Raw genomic sequence first — 20,305 nt, 5'->3', positions numbered from 1 at the left:
CCGGGGAGAGGTTGCTGAGGCTGGGTCGCCTTCCGGGAGTCGGCTTCAGAGGTAGCCGGCCAGGGAAGGCGGCCCAATGCTTGGAGTGCTTGGAGGCCCGAAGGCCTGATAATTTTTTCACCAGAACCAGGGGCAGTCGGTTAGGCTACCCGTGGCCATTTACTCCGACAAATGATGTGATGGACAAGACCAAACTGTAAGCTTAGCATACGATCGTATCACTTAAGTTTATTACTACAACTTTCTTCATGTCAAGTATCTATTCCTAAGACCATGAGATCATGCAACTCCCAGATACCGGAGGAATACCTTGTGTGCTATCAAACATCACTTCGTAACTGGGTGATCATAAATATGCTCTGCAGATATCTTTGAAGGTGTCCGTCGGGTTGGCATGGATTGAGACGATTTGTCACTCCATATGACGGAGAGATATCTCTGGGTCCTCTCGGTAATACAACATCGTAAAGAGCTTGCAAGCAAGGTGGCTAAAGAGTTAGTCACGGGATCTTGTATTACGGAATGAGTAAATAGACTTGCCGATAACGAGATTGAACTAGGTATGCAGGTACCGACGATCGTATCTCGGACAAGTAACATATCACTAGACAAAGGGAATTGCATACATGATTAACTGAATCCTTGACCTCATGGTTCAACCGATGAAGATCTTCGTGGAATATGTAGGAACCAATGGGCATCCAAGTCCTGCTGTTGGTTATTGACCGGAGAGGTGTCTCGATCATGTCTACATGATTCTCGAACCTGCAGGGTCGCGCGCTTAACGTTCGATGACACTAGAGTAGAATTGGGATATTTGTATTGGTGACCGAAAGTTGTTCGGAGTCCCGAATAAGATCCAGGACATCACAAGGAGCTCCAGAATAGTCTAGAGTAAAGATTTATATATGAAAAGTGATTTTTTGGGATTCTGGAAAAAACTATTTTTCGGTATTGTACTGGGAAGCTTCCAGAAGCTTCTGAGGATTCCGGAAGGGGGGGGGGCGAAAGTCCACAAAATGGGTCCACCATGTCCCGAGGGCCATCATGGGGTAAGGGGAGGAGCTCGGCCTCTTTGGGCTAGGTGCACCAGCCCCAAAGACCCATGCGGCCAAGGGGAGAAGGACTAGGAGTCCAACTCTTCCCCCCTTGGTGCGCCAGCCATATGGGGTGGAGGGGATGGACTCCTAGCCCTCCCACGCATATAAATAAAGGGGAAGGGGCGCAACAAAGCCCCCTAATAGATTGGACTTGGTTGCTGCCCCGTTTTTCCTCTCGGCATAATCCTTGTCCCCAGTTTTTCGTTTAGCGAAGCGTTGCCGAAACTCCACCACCATCACGCCGTCATGCTGGTTGTGATCCCATCTACATCTCTGCCCTCGCTTGCTGGATCGAGGAGTCGGAGACGTCACCGAGCCGCGCGTGTGCTAAACTCGGAGGTGTCGTCCGTTCAATGCTAGATCGGTTTGGATCGTGATCAGATCGCGAAGAGTACGACTACCAACCGCGTAATATATGCTTCCGCTTAACGGTCTACGAGGGTACGTAGACACACTCTTCCCTCTTGCTGCTATTCTTCTCATAGATATATCTTGGGTGATTCGTAAGAAGTTTTTTGATTTGCATGCAACGTTCCCAAACAACTCCTCCTTGACGATGCAGGCGGGCGGTGGCGAGTGGCGCCCCCTTCATGACGTAGAGGGGCGGCAGTGAAAGCCACTCCACCTTCATGGTGCGCGGTGCTATGGCGAGAGCCGCTCTTCCTACATGGTGCGCCGAGGCTGTGGAGGCAAGAGCCGCTCTTCCTTGACGCAACGTCCGATTTGGACGCCGCTGCTGCGCGGCGGTGAAGAGCGTGGAGGGGACGCCGGCTCCGGCTTCACAGGGAGGAGCGCCCCGGTGATGGAGCTGGACCGTTAGTGTTGACGAAGGAGCGATAGAGCATCAGCTCCATCTGCTCCTCGAACTCCGTGTCGGTGCGGGCGTAGACCTGGCCCGGCACCGCTGACGCGGACTGTGGCGGCGGCAACGACGGTTGCTGGTCCTCCTCGTCGCTGGAGGAGATGATGATCTCCGCCCGCGTCGAGTCACCGCTAGCCGACGAGGATGACGAGCCCGGAGTCCGAGGGCAGCGTCTCCACAAGCCGCCAGATCCCGCCTCAGAACCGCCTGCGGGCGCCGACGCCCAGGACTTGCCCATCGCCGGAGATGTGGAGGGGGTGTGGCGAGGAGGAGGAGGATGAGGAGGAGGATGCGATGCGGACGGCGCCGGAGCGCGGCTTAAATATCCGCGTCCAGGCCATGCGAAGGGCCGGTCAGCCGCTTCAATGCGGCGCAGCAGCTGGAGTTGGTTCCTCGGAAACCTGCGTCCGCATTGAAGGGGTGACTGCCCAGAGGTCATGTGCTACTTGTGAGCTGCATTAGGATTTTCTCGAAGAGGAGATGATGATGCAGTGCATTAGAGATAAGTATTTCCCTCAGTTATGAAACCAAGGTTATCAATCCAGTAGGAGAACCAAGCAACACTATGTAAACAACACCTGCACACAAACAACAAATAATTGCAACACAACACGTAGAGGGGTTGTCAATCCCTCAATGGTTATGAGCAAGATTAAATTGTATAGATTTTGACAGATAGACTGACAAAAATACAAAATAAAATTAATAAAAGAAATTTGCAGCAATGTATTTTCGGTTTTAATATATGATAGAAAATAGACCCAGGGGCCATAGTTTTCACTAAAGACTGCTCTCATAAAAATAGCATACAGAGGGTAAACAAATTACTGTTGGGCAATTGACAGAAAAGAAAATAATTATGATGATATCCAAGGCAATGTTCATGTATATAGCCATCATGTCCGAGACAAGTAGACCGAAATGATTCTGCATCTACTACTATTACTACACACATTGACCGCTATCCAGCATGCATCTAGTGTATTAAGTTCACGAAAGAACGAAGTAACTCCTTAAGAAAAATGACATGATGTAGATAACATAAACTCACGGATGAAATAAATCCCATCTTGTTACCCTTAATAGCAACGATACATGCGTGTCATGTCTTTTTCTGTTACTGAGATTGAGCACCGCAAGATCAAATCCATCACAAAGCACCCCTTCCCATGGCAAGATAAATCAACCTAGTTGACCAAACCAAAGCAATAAATCGGAGAAGAAATACGAGGCTATAACAATCATGCATAAAAGAGTTCAGAGAAAACTCAAATAATATTCATGGATAGATCTGATCATAAATTCACAGTTCATCGAATCCCAACAAACACACTGCAAAAAGTCATTACATCAAATAGATCTCCAAGAACACCGAGGAGAACATTGTATTGAAGATCAAAAAGATAGAAGAAGTCATCTAGCTACTAACAATAGACCCATAGGTCCGTGATAAACTACTCACACATCATCAGAGGGACAGCAGGGATGATGAAGAACCCCTCCGTGATCGTTTCCCCCTCCGGCAGAGTGCCGGAAGAGGCCTCTAGATGGGATCTCGTGGTTCTGAAACTTGCGGCGGCGGAAAAAGTATTTCATGGACTCCCTGGTAGGTTTCCTAATTTTAGAGTATTTATAGAGGCGGAGGTAGGTCAAACGGAGGCTTGTGAGCCCCACTACCCACCAGGGTGCGCCAGAGGCCCCTGGCGTGCCCTGGTGCTTAGTGGGCTACTCCATCATCTACTCGTGGCCTCCCGAAGCTTCCAGGGTCTCTTATTGCCAGAAAAAATCTCCAAGTGGCATTTGGACTTCATTTGGTACTGATATTCTGCAAAGTAAAAAAACAAGCAAAAAAACAGCAACTAGCACTGGGCACTAAGTTAATATGTTAGTCCAAAAAAAATGATATAAAGTTGCTTGTAAATGTATATAAAACATCCAAGATTGATAATATAATAGCATGGAACAAAAAAAAATATAAATACGTTGGAGACGTATCATCGTGTCGGTCAGCGCCGCCCTCCCTCCCTCCGGTCACATCGCGAGGCTCCGCGTACTCTGGGTCGGCATGAATGCGGCGCGGTAAGTGATACGTCTCCAACGTATCTATAATTTTTGATTGTTTCATGCTATTATATTATCTGTTTTGGATGTTTTATATGCATTAATATGCTATTTTATAATATTTTTGAGACTAACCTATTAACCTAGATGTTGGGAAACGTAGCATGCAATTTCAAAAATTTCCTACGCTCACGCAAGATCTATCTATGAGGTGCATAGCAACGAGAGGGGGAGAGTGTGTCCACGTACCCTCGTAGACCGAAAGCAGAAGCGTTTGACAACGCAGTTGAAATTCTTCTCGTTCTGACCGATCAAGCACCGAATGTACGACACCTCCGAGTTCTTCACACGTTCAACTCAATGACGTCCCTCGAACTCTTGATCCAGCAAAGTGTCGAGGGAGAGTTCCGTCAGCATGACGGCGTGGTGACAGTGATGGTGAAGTGATCCACGCAGGGCTTCGCCTAAGCACTACGTGAATATGACCGGAGGCGTAAACTGTGGAGGGGGCGCCGCAGACGGCTAGGAATCAATGTTGTGTGTTCTAGTGCCTCCCCCTCATATATATAGGTTGGAGGGGGAGAGGCAGCCAAGGGGGCGCCCCAAGTAGGAGGAATCCTACTTGGGCGCCTCCCAATTCGGCCTCCCCCTTCCATATTCATCTGGAGGGGGAAGGAAGGAGAAGGGAGGAGAGAAGTGTGACGCCCTCGATTCAATCGTACACTAACCATACACGCAAATGTGTACGATCAAGATCAAGGACCCACGGGAAGATATCACAACACAACTCTAGACACAAATTAAGATAATACAAGCTTTATATTACAAGCCAGGGGCCTCGAGGATTCGAATACATAAGCTCGAATACACAAGAGTCAGCGGAAGCAACAATATCTGAGTACAGACATAAGTTGAACAAGTTTGCCTTAAGAAGGCTAGCACAAAAGCAACATCGATCGAAAAGGCAAGGCCTCCTGCCTAGGAGCCTCCTAACTACTCTTGGTCGTCGGCGGCCTCCACGTAGTAGTAAGCACCCTCGTGGTAGTAGTAGTCGTCGTCGACGGTGGCGTCTGGTTCCTGGGCTCCACCATTTTGTTGCGACATCTGAAAAGAAATGAAAAGGGGGGAAAAGAGGGGGCAAAGCAACCGTGAGTACTCATCCAAAGTACTCGCAAGCAAGGATCTACACTACATATGCATTTGTGTCAATGAAATGGGTAGTATCTGTGGACTGAACTGCAAAATGCCAGAAGAGAAGGGGAAAGCCTAGCCTATCGAAGACTAGCATCTTCAAGCAGCTCCAAGCATTAGAAGAGATAAGAGTGGCATATTATAATATTAGTAAGTATGTTGTAACATCGCCCAGAGATCACTTCCTCGACTCCCTGCGAGAAAACAATCCCGGGGCCATCATATCCATTACATGCCTCATCATCCGGTATCCAGTTCTAGTTGTATCGACCGGGATACAACTCCGAGTGTCTATTACCGTAGGACAGGCTATATATAGATGTTTTCTTCCCTGCAGGGGTGCACCAACTTACCCACCACGCTCGATTAACTCCGTCCGGACACATTTTCTTGGGTCATGCCCGGCCTTGGCCAAACGATACGTTGATAACCCACAAGTATAGGGGATCAATTGTAGCCTCTTTCGATAAGTAAGAGTGTCGAACCCAACGAGGAGCTAAAGGTAGAACAAATATTCCCTCAAGTTCTATCGACCACCGATACAACTCTACGCACGCTTAACGTTTGCTTTACCTAGAACAAGTGTGAAACTAGAGGTACTTTAGGTGTTGTTGGATAGGTTTGTAAGATAATAAAGAGAATGTAAATAAAAAGTAGGGGCTGTTTAGATAAAGACACAACTAAATTAGTTTTAGTAGAGAGATTTTTGTCACAAGAAAGTTATTTGTCCCTAGGCAATCGATAACTAGACCGGTAATCATTATTGCGATTTTATATGAGGGAGAGGCATAAGCTAACATACTTTCTCTACTTGGATCATATGCACTTATGATTGGAACTCTAGCAAGCATCTGCAACTACTAAAGATCATTAAGGTAAAACCCAACCATAGCATTATAAGGCATCAAGTCCTCTTTACTCCCATACACAAACAACCTACTTACTCGGGTCTGTGCTTCTGTCACTCACGCCACCCACCATAAGCAAATCATGAACATATTGCAAACCCTATAGCGGGGACCCCTCACGCTTGCGCGACACGGAGAGCACCATAGGACAGCACCAATAATAAAACATGCAACTCAAACCAATCACGATCATCAATTAACCCATAGGACAAAACGGATCTACTCAAACATCATAGGATAGCCATACATCATTGGGAAATAATATATAGCGTTGAGCACCATGTTTAAGTAGAGATTACAAGGGGTAAAAGAGGGGTTACACCGCTGCATAGAGGGGGGAAGAGTTGGTGATGACGGCGGTGTAGTTGTTGGTGTAGATTGCGGTGACGAGGATGGCCCCGGCGGCACTCCGGTGCCACCGGAAGCGAGGGGGAGAGAGCCCCCCTCCTTCTTATTATTCCTTGACCTTCTCCCTAGATGGGAGAAGGGTTTCCCCTCTGGCCCATGGTCTCCATGGCGTGGGAGGGGCGAGAGCCCCTCCGAGATTGGATCTGTCTCTCTGTCTCTCTTTGTTTATGCGCTCCACGATTCTGGCGTTTCACCGTTTCTTAAATTCCCAGAGATCCGTAACTCCGATTGGGCTGAATTTTGGACACGATCTCTATCCGGATATTAGCTTTCTTGCGGAAAAAGAAGGGCACCAACTGCCTTATGGGGTGGCCACGAGGGCCCAGGGCGCGCCTGACCCCCTGGGGCACCCCCCCCTGCCTCGTGGCCCCCTCGGGCATCGTCTCACGTTGATTCTTCTTCCCCAAAATCACATATATTCCAAAAAAAATCTCCGTCAGTTTTTATCCCGTTTGGTCTCCGTTTGATATGGATTTTCTGCGAAACAAAAAACATGCAACAAACAGGAACTAGCACTGGGCACTGGATCCATAGGTTAGTCCCAAAAATAGTATAAAAAGTTGCCAAAAGTATGTAAAAGTTGTAGAATATTGGCATGGAACAATCAAAAATTATAGATACGACAGAGACGTATCAGCATCCCCAAGCTTAATTCCTGCTCGTCCTCAAGTAGGTAAATGATAAAAAAGATAATTTTTGATGTGGAATGCTACCTAGCATAATCTTGATCACATAATCTAATCTTGGCATGAATATTAAGACACGAGTGATTCAAAGCAATAGTCTATCATTTGACATTAAGACAATAATACTTCAAGCATACTAATAAAGCAATCATGACTTTTCAAAACAACATGGCCAAAGAAAGTTATCCTTACAAAATCATATAGTCTGGCTATGCTCCATCTTCACCATACAAAATATTCAAATCATGCACAACCCCGATGACAAGCCAAGCAATTGTTTCATACTTTTGATGTTCTCAAACCTTTTCAACTTCCACGCAATACATGAGTGTGAGCCATGGACATAGCACTATAGGTGGAATAGAATATTATGGTGGAGGTTGTATGGAGAAGACAAAAAAGGAGAAAGTCTCACATCGACGCGGCTAATCAACGGGCTATGGGGATGCCCATCAATTGATGTCAATGCGAGGAGTAGGGATTTCCATGCAACGGATGCACTAAGAGCTATAAGTGTATGAAAGCTCAAACTGGAAACTAAGTGGGTGTGCATCCAACTTGCTTGCTCATGAAGACCTCAGGCATTTGAGGAAGCCCATCATCGGAATATACAAACCAAGTTCTATAATGAAAATTCCCACTAGTATATGAAAGTGATAACTCAAGAGACTCTCTATATGAAGAACATGGTGCTACTCTGAAGCACAAGTGTGGTAAAAGGATAGTAACATTGCCCCTTATCTCTTTTTCTCTCTTTTTTTGTTTCCTTTTTGTTTTCTTTTTTTGGTGGGCTTCTTTGGCCTCTTTTTTATTTGGGCTTCTTTGGCCTCTTTTATTTTTTTAAAGTCCGGAGTCTCATCCCGACTTGTGGGGGAATCATAGTCTCCATCATCCTTTCCTCACTGGGGCAATGCTCTAATAATGATGATCATCACACTTTTATTTACTTACAACTCAATATTACAACTCGATGTCTAGAACAAAGTATGACCCTATATGAATGCCTCCGGCGGTGTACCGGGATGTGCAATGATCTAGCGTAGCAATGACATCAAAAAACGGACAAGCCATGAAAATATCATGCTAGCTATCTTATGATCATGCAAAGCAATATGACAATAAATGCTCAAGTCATGTATATGATGATGATGGAAGTTGCATGGCAATATATCTCGGAATGGCTATGGAAATGCCATGATAGGTAGGTATGGTGGCTGTTTTGAGGAAGATATAAGGAGGCTTATGTGTGATAGAGCGTATCGTATCACGGGATTTGGATGCACCGGCGAAGTTTGCACCAACTCTCGAGGTGAGAAAGGGCAATGCACGGTACCGAAGAGGCTAGCAATGATGGAAGGGTGAGAGTGTGTATAATCCATGGACTCAACATTAGTCATAAAGAACTCACATAATTATTGCAAAAATCTATTAGTCATTGAAACAAAGTACTACGCGCATGCTCCTAGGGGGATAGATTGGTAGGAAAATACCATCGCTCGTCCCTAACCGCCACTCATAAGGAAGACAATCAATAAATACCTCATGCTCCAACTTCATTACATAACGGTTCACCATACGTGCATGCTACGGGAATCAGAAACTTCAACACAAGTATTTCTACAATACACAACTACCCACTAGCATGACTCTAATATCACCATCTTTATATCGCAAAACTATTGCAAGGAATCAAACATATCATATTCAGTGATCTACAAGTTTTATGTAGGATTTTATGACTAACCATGTGAATGACCAATTCCTGTCATCTCTCTAAATAGATATAAGTGAAGCAAGAGAGTTTAATTCTTTCTACAAAAGATATGCCCATGCTCTAACAAATATAAGTGAAGCAAAAGAGCATTCTACAAATGGCGGTTTTCTATGTGAAGAGAAATAGGCAATCCAAACTTCAAATGATATAAGTGAAGCACATGAAGCATTCTATAAAGCCATACTCAAAAGATATAAGTGAAGTGCAATGAGCATTCTATAAATCAACCAAGTACTATCTCATACCAGCATGGTGCATAAAATAAAAGTGAAAACTAAATGCAAAAGACGCTCCAAGATTTGCACATATCACATGAACGAAACGAATCTGAAAACATACCGATACTTGTTGAAGAAAGATGGGATGCCTTCCGGGGAATCCCCAAGCTTAGATGCTTGAGTATCCTTGAATATTTACTTGGGGTGCCTTGGGAATCCCCAAGCTTGAGCTCTTTCCTCTCCTCCTCCTCATATCGAGACCTCCTCGATCTTCGAACACTTCATCCACACAAAACTCAACAGAAAGCTCGGTAAGATCCGTTAGTATAATAAAGCAAATCACTACTCTAATACTATTGCAAACCAATTCATATTTTGTTTTTGCACTGTAGCTACTGTAATATAACTTTTCCATGGCTTAATCCACTGATAGAAATCGATAGTTTCATCAAAACAAGCAAATAATGCATCAAAAACAAAATCTGTTTTAAACAGGACAGTCTGTAGTAATCTGAACATTCACCATACCTCTGGTACTCCAAAAATTCTGCAAAAATTAGGAAAAATAAAAACTTTGTGTAGAAAGACCGTGCAAAAAGTTTCAGAACCGTTTGACGTTCCAGTAAAAAACGTAAAATTGCGCACTACAGCCAAAGTTTCTGTTCTGCACCGCACAAACCAACAAGCAATGTAAACATCCTAAAGGCAAATCTTGGCACATTATTCTTATAATACAATGGATTTGTACAAGGGGATAATTATTTTTGTTGAAAAGTTTCTGTAATCAAGGGTCACAAAGTTTCCATGGGCATGAACAAAGTTCAAGGCTAGCTCCCATTTTAACAATGCTCGTCTTTCTCACTTTCGCTTTTCTTTTTGAAAAAGTTTTAGGTTCCCCTCTTTTTTTTAAAACTTTATAAAAGCACTCAACAGAAATAAATGACTCTCTAAAACTTCTGGGTTGTCTCTCTGACAGCGCTTTCTTTAAAGCCATTAAGCTAGGCATATAGTGCTCAAGTAATGGATCCATCCGGATCCCAAGGTATATCAAAGCCAATTTTAATTAACAATGATTTGTGATTCAGTAGTGAGCACAAAGTAACATATATCATGCAAGAATGAAGTCTTACTCTCTTCCTATGCATCAGCATGTCATAAAAGAACAATTCATGCACACATAGTAAAGGCCAATGCATAGTATAAACAGTTTCTTGCAATTTTATCATATTGGAAACATGGAGAGGCGGAGATGTAATTCCTCTCTCATAATAATTGCAAGTAGGAGCAGCAAGCACATGCATATTATATCTATCAAAATCATCATGTGTAGTAGTAAAACGCAACCCATCAATATAATCCTTAATAAGGGCAAACTTCTCCGATATAGTGTAGTTTGGAGAATTCAAAAAGATAATAGGACTATCATGTGTGGGTGCAATAGCAACAATTTCATGTTTAACATCAGGAACTATAGCAAGTTCATCTCCATAAGCATAATTCATATTGGCATCTTGGCCACAAGCATAGCAAGCATCATCAAAAAGGGATATTTCAAAAGAATCAACGGGATCATAGCAATCATCATAGCATTCATCCTTCGGTAAGCACGAAGGGAAATTAAACAATGTATGAGTTGAAGAGTTACTCGCATTAGAAGGTGGGCACGGGTAGCAAATCCACTCTTCCTTCTTTTGTTCTTCGCTCTCCTCATCATCTTTTTCATCCAATGAGATCACAGTTTCATCAATTTCTTCCTCCATAGACTCTTGCAAAATATTAGTCTCTTCTTGGACAGCGGAGACTTTCTCAATAAACGCATCAATATCGGCATTATATTCATAATTCTCATAGCAATATTTAAGTATAGCAAAATTTCAGGTTTGTAAACATCATCATAAATATTTTCACACTCTTTAAACAAATATTCGATTTCATAAGCACCCATAAAAGCAACGAATTCTTATATTTGTTCCACATCATATTAATCATATATACCTTTAGCATAAGAAGCCAAGGTTTCATTATCATTAAATTTGCATGAAAAGGGAAGGCGTGGAGCCTTCATCCTAGAGCAACAAGTATAATCATATCTCAAGCAAAGCTCCCGAGCATACCAATGCCACATATGAATTTGATCCCATAATAGTTTCCCTTTTTGAGTCAAGCGATAATCCCTAAAGTATTCACGTTTATCCAACGTGTCTCCCATTACAGAATTGAATGGGGTTTTCTCAGGATTATCAAAGTAGTACATAATATTTTTCACATAACCAGCATCGAGGGTTTTAGGAGGTTCCCCATCTCCATGAGTAGCAAGTACCACTAATTTTTTTGGTGTTTCGTGTTCCATATCCATAACTAGAGATAGAGAACAACTTAGAACAAAAAATAAAAACTACTTAGTGATAAACCAAACAAGCACACACGAGAATATTCACCCCACGCTATTGCTCCCCGGCAACGGCGTCAGAAAAAGGTCTTGATAACCCACAAGTATAGGGGATCAATTGTAGCCTCTTTCGATAAGTAAGAGTGTCAAACCCAACGAGAAGCTAAAGGTAGAACAAATATTCCCTCAAGTTCTATCGACCACCGATACAACTCTACGCACGCTTAACGTTCGCTTTACCTAGAACAAGTATGAAACTAGAGGTACTTTGTAGGTGTTATTGGATAGGTTTGTAAGATAATAAAGAGCACGTAAATAAAAAGTAGGGGCTGTTTAGATAAAGACACAAGTAAATTAGTTTTAGTAGAGAGCTTTTTGTCACGAGAAAGTTATTTGTCCCTAGGGAATCGATAACTGGACCGGTAATTATTATTGCAATTTTATATGAGGGAGAGGCATAAGCTAACATACTTTCTCTACTTGGATCATATGCACTTATGATTGGAACTCTAGCAAGCATCCGCAACTACTAAAGATCATTAATGTAAAACCCAACCATAGCATTATAAGGCATCAAGTCCTCTTTACTCCCATACGCAAACAACCTACTTACTCGGGTCTGTGCTTCTGTCACTCACGCCACCCACCATAAGAAAATCATGAACATATTGCAAACCCTACAGCAGGGACCCCTCACGCTTGCGCAACACGAAGAGCACCATAGGACAGCACCAATAATAAAACATGCAACTCAAACCAATCACGATCATCAATTAACCCATAGGACAAAACGGATCTACTCAAACATCATAGGATAGCCATACATCATTGGGAAATAATATATAGCGTTGAGCACCATGTTTAAGTAGAGAGTACAGTGGGTAAAAGAGGGGTTACACCGCTGCATAGAGGGGGCAAGAGTTGGTGATGACGGCAGTGAAGTTGTTGGTGTAGATTGCGGTGACGAGGATGGCCCCGGCGGCACTCCGGTGCCACCGGAAGCGAGGGGGAGAGAGCCCCCCTCCTCCTTCTTCTTCCTTGACCTTCTCCCTAGATGGGAGAAGGGTTTCCCCTCTGGTCCATGGTCTCCATGGCGTGGGAGGGGCGAGAGCCCCTCCGAGATTGGATCCGTCTCTCTGTCTCTCTCTGTTTCTGCGCTCCCCGATTCTGGCCTTTCACCGTTTCTTAAATTCCCGGAGATTGTTAACTCCGATTGGGCTGAATTTTGGACACGATCTCTATCCGGATATTAGCTTTCTTGCGGTGAAAGAAGGGGACCAACCGTCTTACGGGGTGGCCACGAGGGCCCAGGGCGCGCCTGACCCCCCTGGGGCGCGCCCCTGCCTCGTGGCCCGCTCGGGCATCGTCTCGCGTTGATTCTTCTTCCCAAAAAATCACATATATTCCAAAAATATCTCTTTCAGTTTTTATCCCGTTTGGTCTCCGTTCGATATGGATTTTCTGCGAAACAAAAAACATGCAACAAACAGGAACTGGCAATGGGCACTGGATCAATATGTTATTCCCAAAAATAGTATAAAAAGTTGCCAAAAGTATGTAAAAGTTGTAGAATATTGGCATGGAACAATCAAAAATTGTAGATACGACGGAGACGTATCATACGCCGCAACCCGACCTAGGGTTAATAGAGAGGTCAGCACGCCGGACTAAACCTATGCCCCCAGGGGTCTTGGGCCATCGCCCCGGACGCTCCTGCATGTTGTGTACGCGGCCGGTGAGCAGACCTAGCTACCTCCTTAAAAAGGCAGGTGTTTACGCAGTCCAACCCGGCATGCGCCGCTCAGTCGGATGACGTCTATTAAGCTTGAGCTGATGCATACGACGCAGAACGCCCATACTATGCCCACATGATGGTTAGTGCTATCAGGCCAGAGGATCAAATATCCAAACCATTAGTGTGTTGGTAGTGCGGTCACGAGCAGAGACTCACGAAAGATGTGACCCCGTCGACCCATCTCGAGGACTTGCGGCAAGGGCTAAGAATGCCCGGACACATCTCGTATTCAACTCTCGGGTACCTTCCAGGTCAACCCGTCTCCACATCACTCATGGGTACCCCTCAGGGGCGACCCGCCTTTCCAAGTAATAGTTGTAAAGTCCAAGTATCCGTGTGTCCAAACACTAGGGGAACCCCAAGGAATCACCCTCGGTGGATTCCACTCGATGTAATCATCAAGGTGAACATAGGAGGGACCACCCTCGAGGTTCACACTTGAGGGGTTGCACGACAGAGTCGTATAGAAAGTGGTTAAGGAGGAATCACCCTCGATGACCAGGACCAAATAGCTACACTATAGGGTTAACATCAGAAGTGCTGATGAGGTATCACCCTCGGCACTTGATAGTAACTCTGTAGAGTCATACAACTAAGGGGGGGGGGGTGATGTGCGGTGTCGGGGCCTGGACGTCGATCACGTTGATCGAGTCACCGAACATAAAGCGGGGCAACTGGGACAAGGGGGGGTCAGTGATGGATCTCTAACCAACCTATACTGAGCAGTTTAGGATAAGATGATAAGGTACAATGAGCAGGTTACAAAAGCAGGCTATGCATCAGAATAGGAGCAAACAATAACAGTAGGAAAATCTAATGTAAGCATGAGAGAATGGAATGGGCGATATCGGGATGATCAAAGGGAGGGCTTGCCTAGAAGCTCCGCTGAAAGGGAAGAAGGGTCATCGGTGACGTAGCCGATCACAGTGGCACCGGCAACGGTCTCGGGGTCTACCGAAGAGAAGAGGGGGAAGAAACAATAAATATAAAGCAAACATAGCATCACAATTCATAACATGGCAATACGTGGTGCTAGGGGTGACTTAACACAGTACTACACGTTGGAGACGGAGAGGGAAAACATCCGGAGAGCCTTTCCCGGTGTTTGGTATTTCCAGGACAGAAGAAAAGAGGGGGACGGTTCCATGTTCAGCATGATAGGGGCATGTGACAAATGAACGGACCGTGTATTCGGATTTGTTGGATTTTTCTGAGCAACTTTCATATAGAAAACATTTTCATCCGACTTATGGTTTATTTTATATTAATTTTCTAAGAATTAAACATTCTCTGGAATTTAATCTAATTAAAAAAAGAGCGAAAAGGCTAGGTGCACCCAGTGCAGTGCACCAAAGATACACCAGAGTGACTGAGCAGTGGGTCCAGTCAACTGCTGACTCAGCAGTTGACTGGTCCCGGTTGACCAGTCAACTGGTCCGGTGGGATCCACGTGTCAGTGACCCATGGCCTAAATATAATTTTTATTAATAATAACAGGTTTTAATTAGTGTCCTGGGGCCCAGTTGTCAGTGGGGGGGGGGGGGGTTAGGGGATTTAGTGGGGGTTAGTGGGGGGGGGGGGGGTTAACCCCTGATTAACCGAGGCAGGGGGCGGCTGGGCTCGCACGCTCGTAGCACCGGCGGCCAGGCTAGAGGGCAGTGGCGGGCTTCGGCCGACGCCGGCGCGGGGCAGGCGCGGTCGGAGGTGGTGCAGCAAGAAGCAGTAGCGGCTCGTGGGGCAACGGCGAGCGACGGGTGCAGGAGGCGAGCGTTGCAGGGTGCAACGGGGACGAGCAGCGCCAGCAGCAAGCGGGTGCGCGGGCTAGGCGCGGGGCCGGCGCACGGCGAGGCGGACGAGGCCGGGCGGAGCGGGCGTACACGCGAGAGGGGGTGGCGCAGCGGCATAGGAAGCAGGCAGCAGCTATGGCAGCGCAGCAGCAACCAGCAAAGCACCAGCAGCAGAAGCTAGCGGCGACAGCGGCAAAGCAGCAGGCAGCGGCCGCGAGCAGCAGCAGTTGCCGGCGCGCACGGGCAAGGGCAGCTGTGGGTGTAGCGCACGACGACGGGAGCGGCAGGGTGCGGCTTGGGGACGGCCGGCGCGCGGCCGGTCGCGGCCAGGGGGCGTGTACGGGGGACGCGGCCGGGGGGCGCCGTACGGGGCTTGACAGAGCGCGAGGGAGGGGTGCAACGGGCCCGCACGGACGTGCTGAGCACGATTCCGAGCTCATTTGAGCTCGACGGGTAGCAACGGCACAACTACGAGCACGCCGACGGAAGCAGAGGCACGACAACGGTGGCGAACTAGCTAGGAACGAATGCGGCCGCAAAAGAAGGAATGGATGGAGAGAGGAGCTCACCGAGCGGCCAAGAAAAGCCCTCGACGGATTAGTAGCTGTAGGGTTCACCGAAGACGATGAGGATCATCGGCGACAGAGGCAGAAGGGGGCAGAGAAGAACGCCCTCAGCAGGGCCTCCCAGCTCCTGTGGATGGTCGGAGATGAAGGAGCAGAGAACAGCGGAGCTCGTGGAGGCGTTGGTGAAGCTCGGGGTCGACGGTTGCCGTGGCGGTGCGAGAAGAATGGCGACGACATGCGTTGGCAGAAGGGGAAGGAAGAGGGGATCTGGTGGGGAGGGAGAGAAAGAGGAGGAGATGGGGGAGCCGGGGGCGAGTGGGCGATCTAGGGTTTGCAGGGGCGTCGCCGGTGACCTTATCCGTGCGGGACGGCAGCGGATGGCCGACACGTGGCCATCCCGGCCATGTGCGGCCGCACGGCGTCCACGGTGCCCCCGTGAACAGAGGTGGAGGGAGACAGGGGCACCTGGTGGACTGGGCCGCGCTGGGCGTTAGGCCGGAGGCCAGGTAGGCCCTTTCTCTTTTCTGATTTTCTACTTTTCTCTTTTTATTTAAAACATAGATGGCTAGGGAAAGGTTTGGGCTACCAAAAGACTTTGAAAAAATGTGGGACTAGGCCACTTAAATTCCTTCTAGTATTTGGCACTGCCACAAAAAGTTTGAGGGACAGCTGTACCCATTTGGATTCTGCACCAATAGAATAGCATTTTAAAATGCTGAAATGGCACTGTTTTAATTGCTATAGTCCATCTTGGCTTGGAGGTGATGTTGTTTTCCTTAACAATCATTTGTTATGGAATTTTGGCTAAATGACGAACTATTTTGAAGCAACTTTTGTGCAACTTCAAAATTCACTTGCAAATTGAATTTGATCTCAAAGTGGGATTTCAAATGAGATTTTAATCAAAGGTGACCAACTCCTGTTTAGCAAAATTATTAGCTTAATCACGGAGGGTTGGTGTAGCATGAAACTGGGGGTGTTACAAGAAGGAAGGGGGAGGATGAATCCCTTCCCTTCCCTCTTCTCCTCTTTCCTTCCCCCCATTTTGGCCTACATGGGGCACACCAGCCCCCTAGGGGCTGGTCTGTCCCCTTCTTGGCCCATTAGGCCCATGTAGTTGCCCGGGGGGATGCCCAGAACTCCTTCCGGTGACCCGATATGTACCCGGTACCCTCGGAACACTTGCGGTGTCCGAATATTATCGTACTATATATGAATCTTTACCTCTCGACCATTTCGAGACTCCTCGTCATGTCTGTGATCTCATCCGGGACTCCGAACAACATTTGGCCACCAAATCACAGAACTCATATAATACAAAATCGTCATCGAAGGTTAAGCGTGAGGACCCTACGGGTTCGAGAACTATGTAGACATGACCGAGACACCTCTCCGGTCAATAACCAACAGCGGAACCTGGATGGTTCCTACATATTCTACGAAGATCTTTATCGGTCGTACCGCAATGACAACATACGTTATTCCCTTTGTCACCGGTATGTTACTTGCCCGAGATTCGATCGTCGGTATACCTAGTTCAATCTCGTTACCGGCAAGTCTCTTTACTCGTTCCATAATACATCATCCCACAACTAACTCATTTGTCACATTGCTTGCAAGGCTTATTATGATGTGCATTACCGAGATGGCCCAGAGATACCTCTCCGGTACTCGGAGTGACAAATCCTAATCGCGATCTATAACAACCCAACAAACACCTTTGGAGATACCTGTAGAGCATCTTTATAATCACCTAGTTACTTTGTGACGTTTGATAGCACACAAGGTATTTCTCCGGTATCCGGGAGTTGCATAATCTCATAGTCAGAGGAATATGTATATGACATGAAGAAAGCAATAGCAATAAAACTTAACGATCAATATGCTAAGCTAACGGATGGGTCTTGTCCATCACATCATTCTCCTAATCATGTGATCCCGTTCATCAAATGACAACACATGTCTATGGTTAGGAAACTTAACCATCTTTGATTAACGAGGTAGTCTAGTTGAGGCTTACTAGGGACAAAGTGTTTTGTCTATGTATCCACACATGTATCAAGTTTCTGGTTAATACAATTCTAGCATGAATAATAAAAATTTATCATGATATTTTGCAAATTTCTAGCACGAGGTAGTTCACATTGCCATGTGATTAACACCCAAAGAGTACTAAGGTGTGATCATGTTTTTCTTGTGAGAGAAGTTTAGTCAACGGGTCTGTCACATTCAGATCCGTATGTATTTTGCAAATTTCTATGTCTACAATGCTCTGCATGGAGCTACTCTAGCTAATTGCTCCCACTTTCAATATGTATCTAGATTAAGACTCAGAGTCATCCGGATCAGTGTCAAAGCTTGCATCGACATTACCCTTTACGGCGATCTCTTTGTCACCTCCATAACCAAGAAATATTTCCTTAGTCCTCTTAGGTAACTAAGGATAACTTTGACCGCTGTCCAGTGATCCATTCCTGGATCACTATCATACCCTTTGCCAAACTCATGGTAAGGTACACAATAGGTCTAGTACACAACATAGCATATTTTATAGAACCTATGACTGAGGCATAGGGAATGAATTTCATTCTCTTTCTATTTTCTATCGTTGTCGGGTTTTGAATCTTACTCAACTTTACACCTTGCAACACAGGCAAGAACTCCTTCTTTGACTCTTCCATTTTGAACTACTTCAAAATCTTGTCAAGGTATGTACTCATTGAAAAATCTTATCAAGCGTCTTGATCTGTCTCTATAGATCTTGATGCCCAATATGTAAGAAGCTTCACCGAGGTCTTTCTTTGAAAAACTCCTTTCAAACACTCCTTTATGCTTTCCAGAAAATTCTACATCATTTCCAATCAACAATATGTCATTCACATATTGTCGGGGGGATGAACCCCAGGCAGGCAATGGAACCTGGATCCTTGTCGAAAACAATGGGGCCAGCATCGCCCCTCAATCCGGCTCGCACTCGGCCAGGTCACTCAACCCGACCAAGTCCCTCAACCCGGCCAAACTCTCCAACCCGGCCAGATTCCTCAACTCGGCCCCAACAACTAACTCAAGACTTCCCCAACAAGCCAACTCCACCCTTGGCGTATTCTCCAACCTGGCCGAGGGTCAGCGGCCGTCCCATCCCGGCCGTACGATGGGACGAGTCTTCACCAACTGATGACCAAAGCCACAGTGCCCCGCCCATGCCTCTGGTCAGCCGGGCGTGGCAACAGTGCCCCCAGCTACTCGCTGACCAGGGCCGGCCTGGCAACAGTGCAATCATCATCACCCATGACGCCAGCAAGCGGCGACCTGACGGAACGCCACTGTAGCCGACTCGACTCGGCCATGCCCTGACGATCGACAAGATGGCGCACAGTGCCCCTAGGCGCATGGGGCCCGCGCCCAGGGAACCCGATGAGACCTGGCACCCGGCGAGTCCCAGCACCGGGTTCTTGGACACTGACAACCCGGCCCTACGGCCTTGTAACATTACCCTTGTACCCCTAGGGGGTCGACCTATAAAACCCCCAGGAGCCCTCATGCATACGGGCAATGCTCCCACCCCTCCACCCACTCACACACCTAGCAAGCAACACCCGAGGAAAGGGAGCTGCCTAAGCCTTGGCCAGCCTCCCTTCTTCCTCCATACAGCTCTAGGAGCAACTTTGTACTCATACATATGAACTACACTCAGCAGGACTAGGGGTGTTATTTCTCCGGAGAGCCCCGAACCTGGGTATGTCTTGCGTCTCGCGCTCGCTCATGCCGACCTCGCCTCTGGAGCCCACCAGTGCCCTCGAGCCTCCTCCTATCTTTAGCCATCCCTTGGCATCTGCCATGCGCCCACCACGACAGTTGGCGCCCACCGTGGGGGAGCTCGAGTCCTGGCAGGGAGCATGCTTCAGACGGGGCTCTTCTTTGACTCCAACGAGCCCGTCATGCTGGCGGACGACGTCGTCGACGCACTCACCGCCTCCTTCGTCGCGCTGTGCATCTTTGATGCGCCTACTTAGCTTTTCCGACTCCCCACTCTCCATCGACGACGGCGCTCCCGCCGGAGCGATGGACCTCTGCATGGAAGTTTTCGTCACCGACACCGGCGCCTCCTCCTCGTCGAGCGCGACGAGGAAGGCCGCCAAAGCTGAGGCCGCATCGGACAGTGCCGGCTTGCCCAACCCCCTGCGCGCCATGATGCAGATCCTCCGCGTTCCCATCGGCATCGACATCGACGCCTCCAACATCGCTGAGGCCTGGACACGACTCGACGAGGACCGCCAGTGCCTGCTGGACCTCACCAAGATGCTCGCTGCCACAAAGCGTCGCCTCGACTCCGCTTAATTGAAGCGCAACGCCGCCTACGGCTTCACGCCTACCGCGCCTGAGCCAAGATGGGTCGCCGACATGCGGACCCGGGGTGGCGCAATCGGGCGCGCCTTCGGCGCTCTTCCTCCCGTCTATGAGACTCCCGTGAAGAACATGCGCGTTGCCCAGGCAGCCGCGGTCGGCCTGGATCAGCTCGCAGGCAAGGAGCTGCAGGATCGCCTCAAAAGGGTGAACGAC

This window comes from Aegilops tauschii, chromosome 3 (genome assembly GCF_002575655.3).
Source record: "Aegilops tauschii subsp. strangulata cultivar AL8/78 chromosome 3, Aet v6.0, whole genome shotgun sequence".
NCBI classification, from domain to species: Eukaryota; Viridiplantae; Streptophyta; class Magnoliopsida; order Poales; family Poaceae; genus Aegilops; species Aegilops tauschii.
This window is presented reverse-complemented; position numbering follows the sequence as displayed.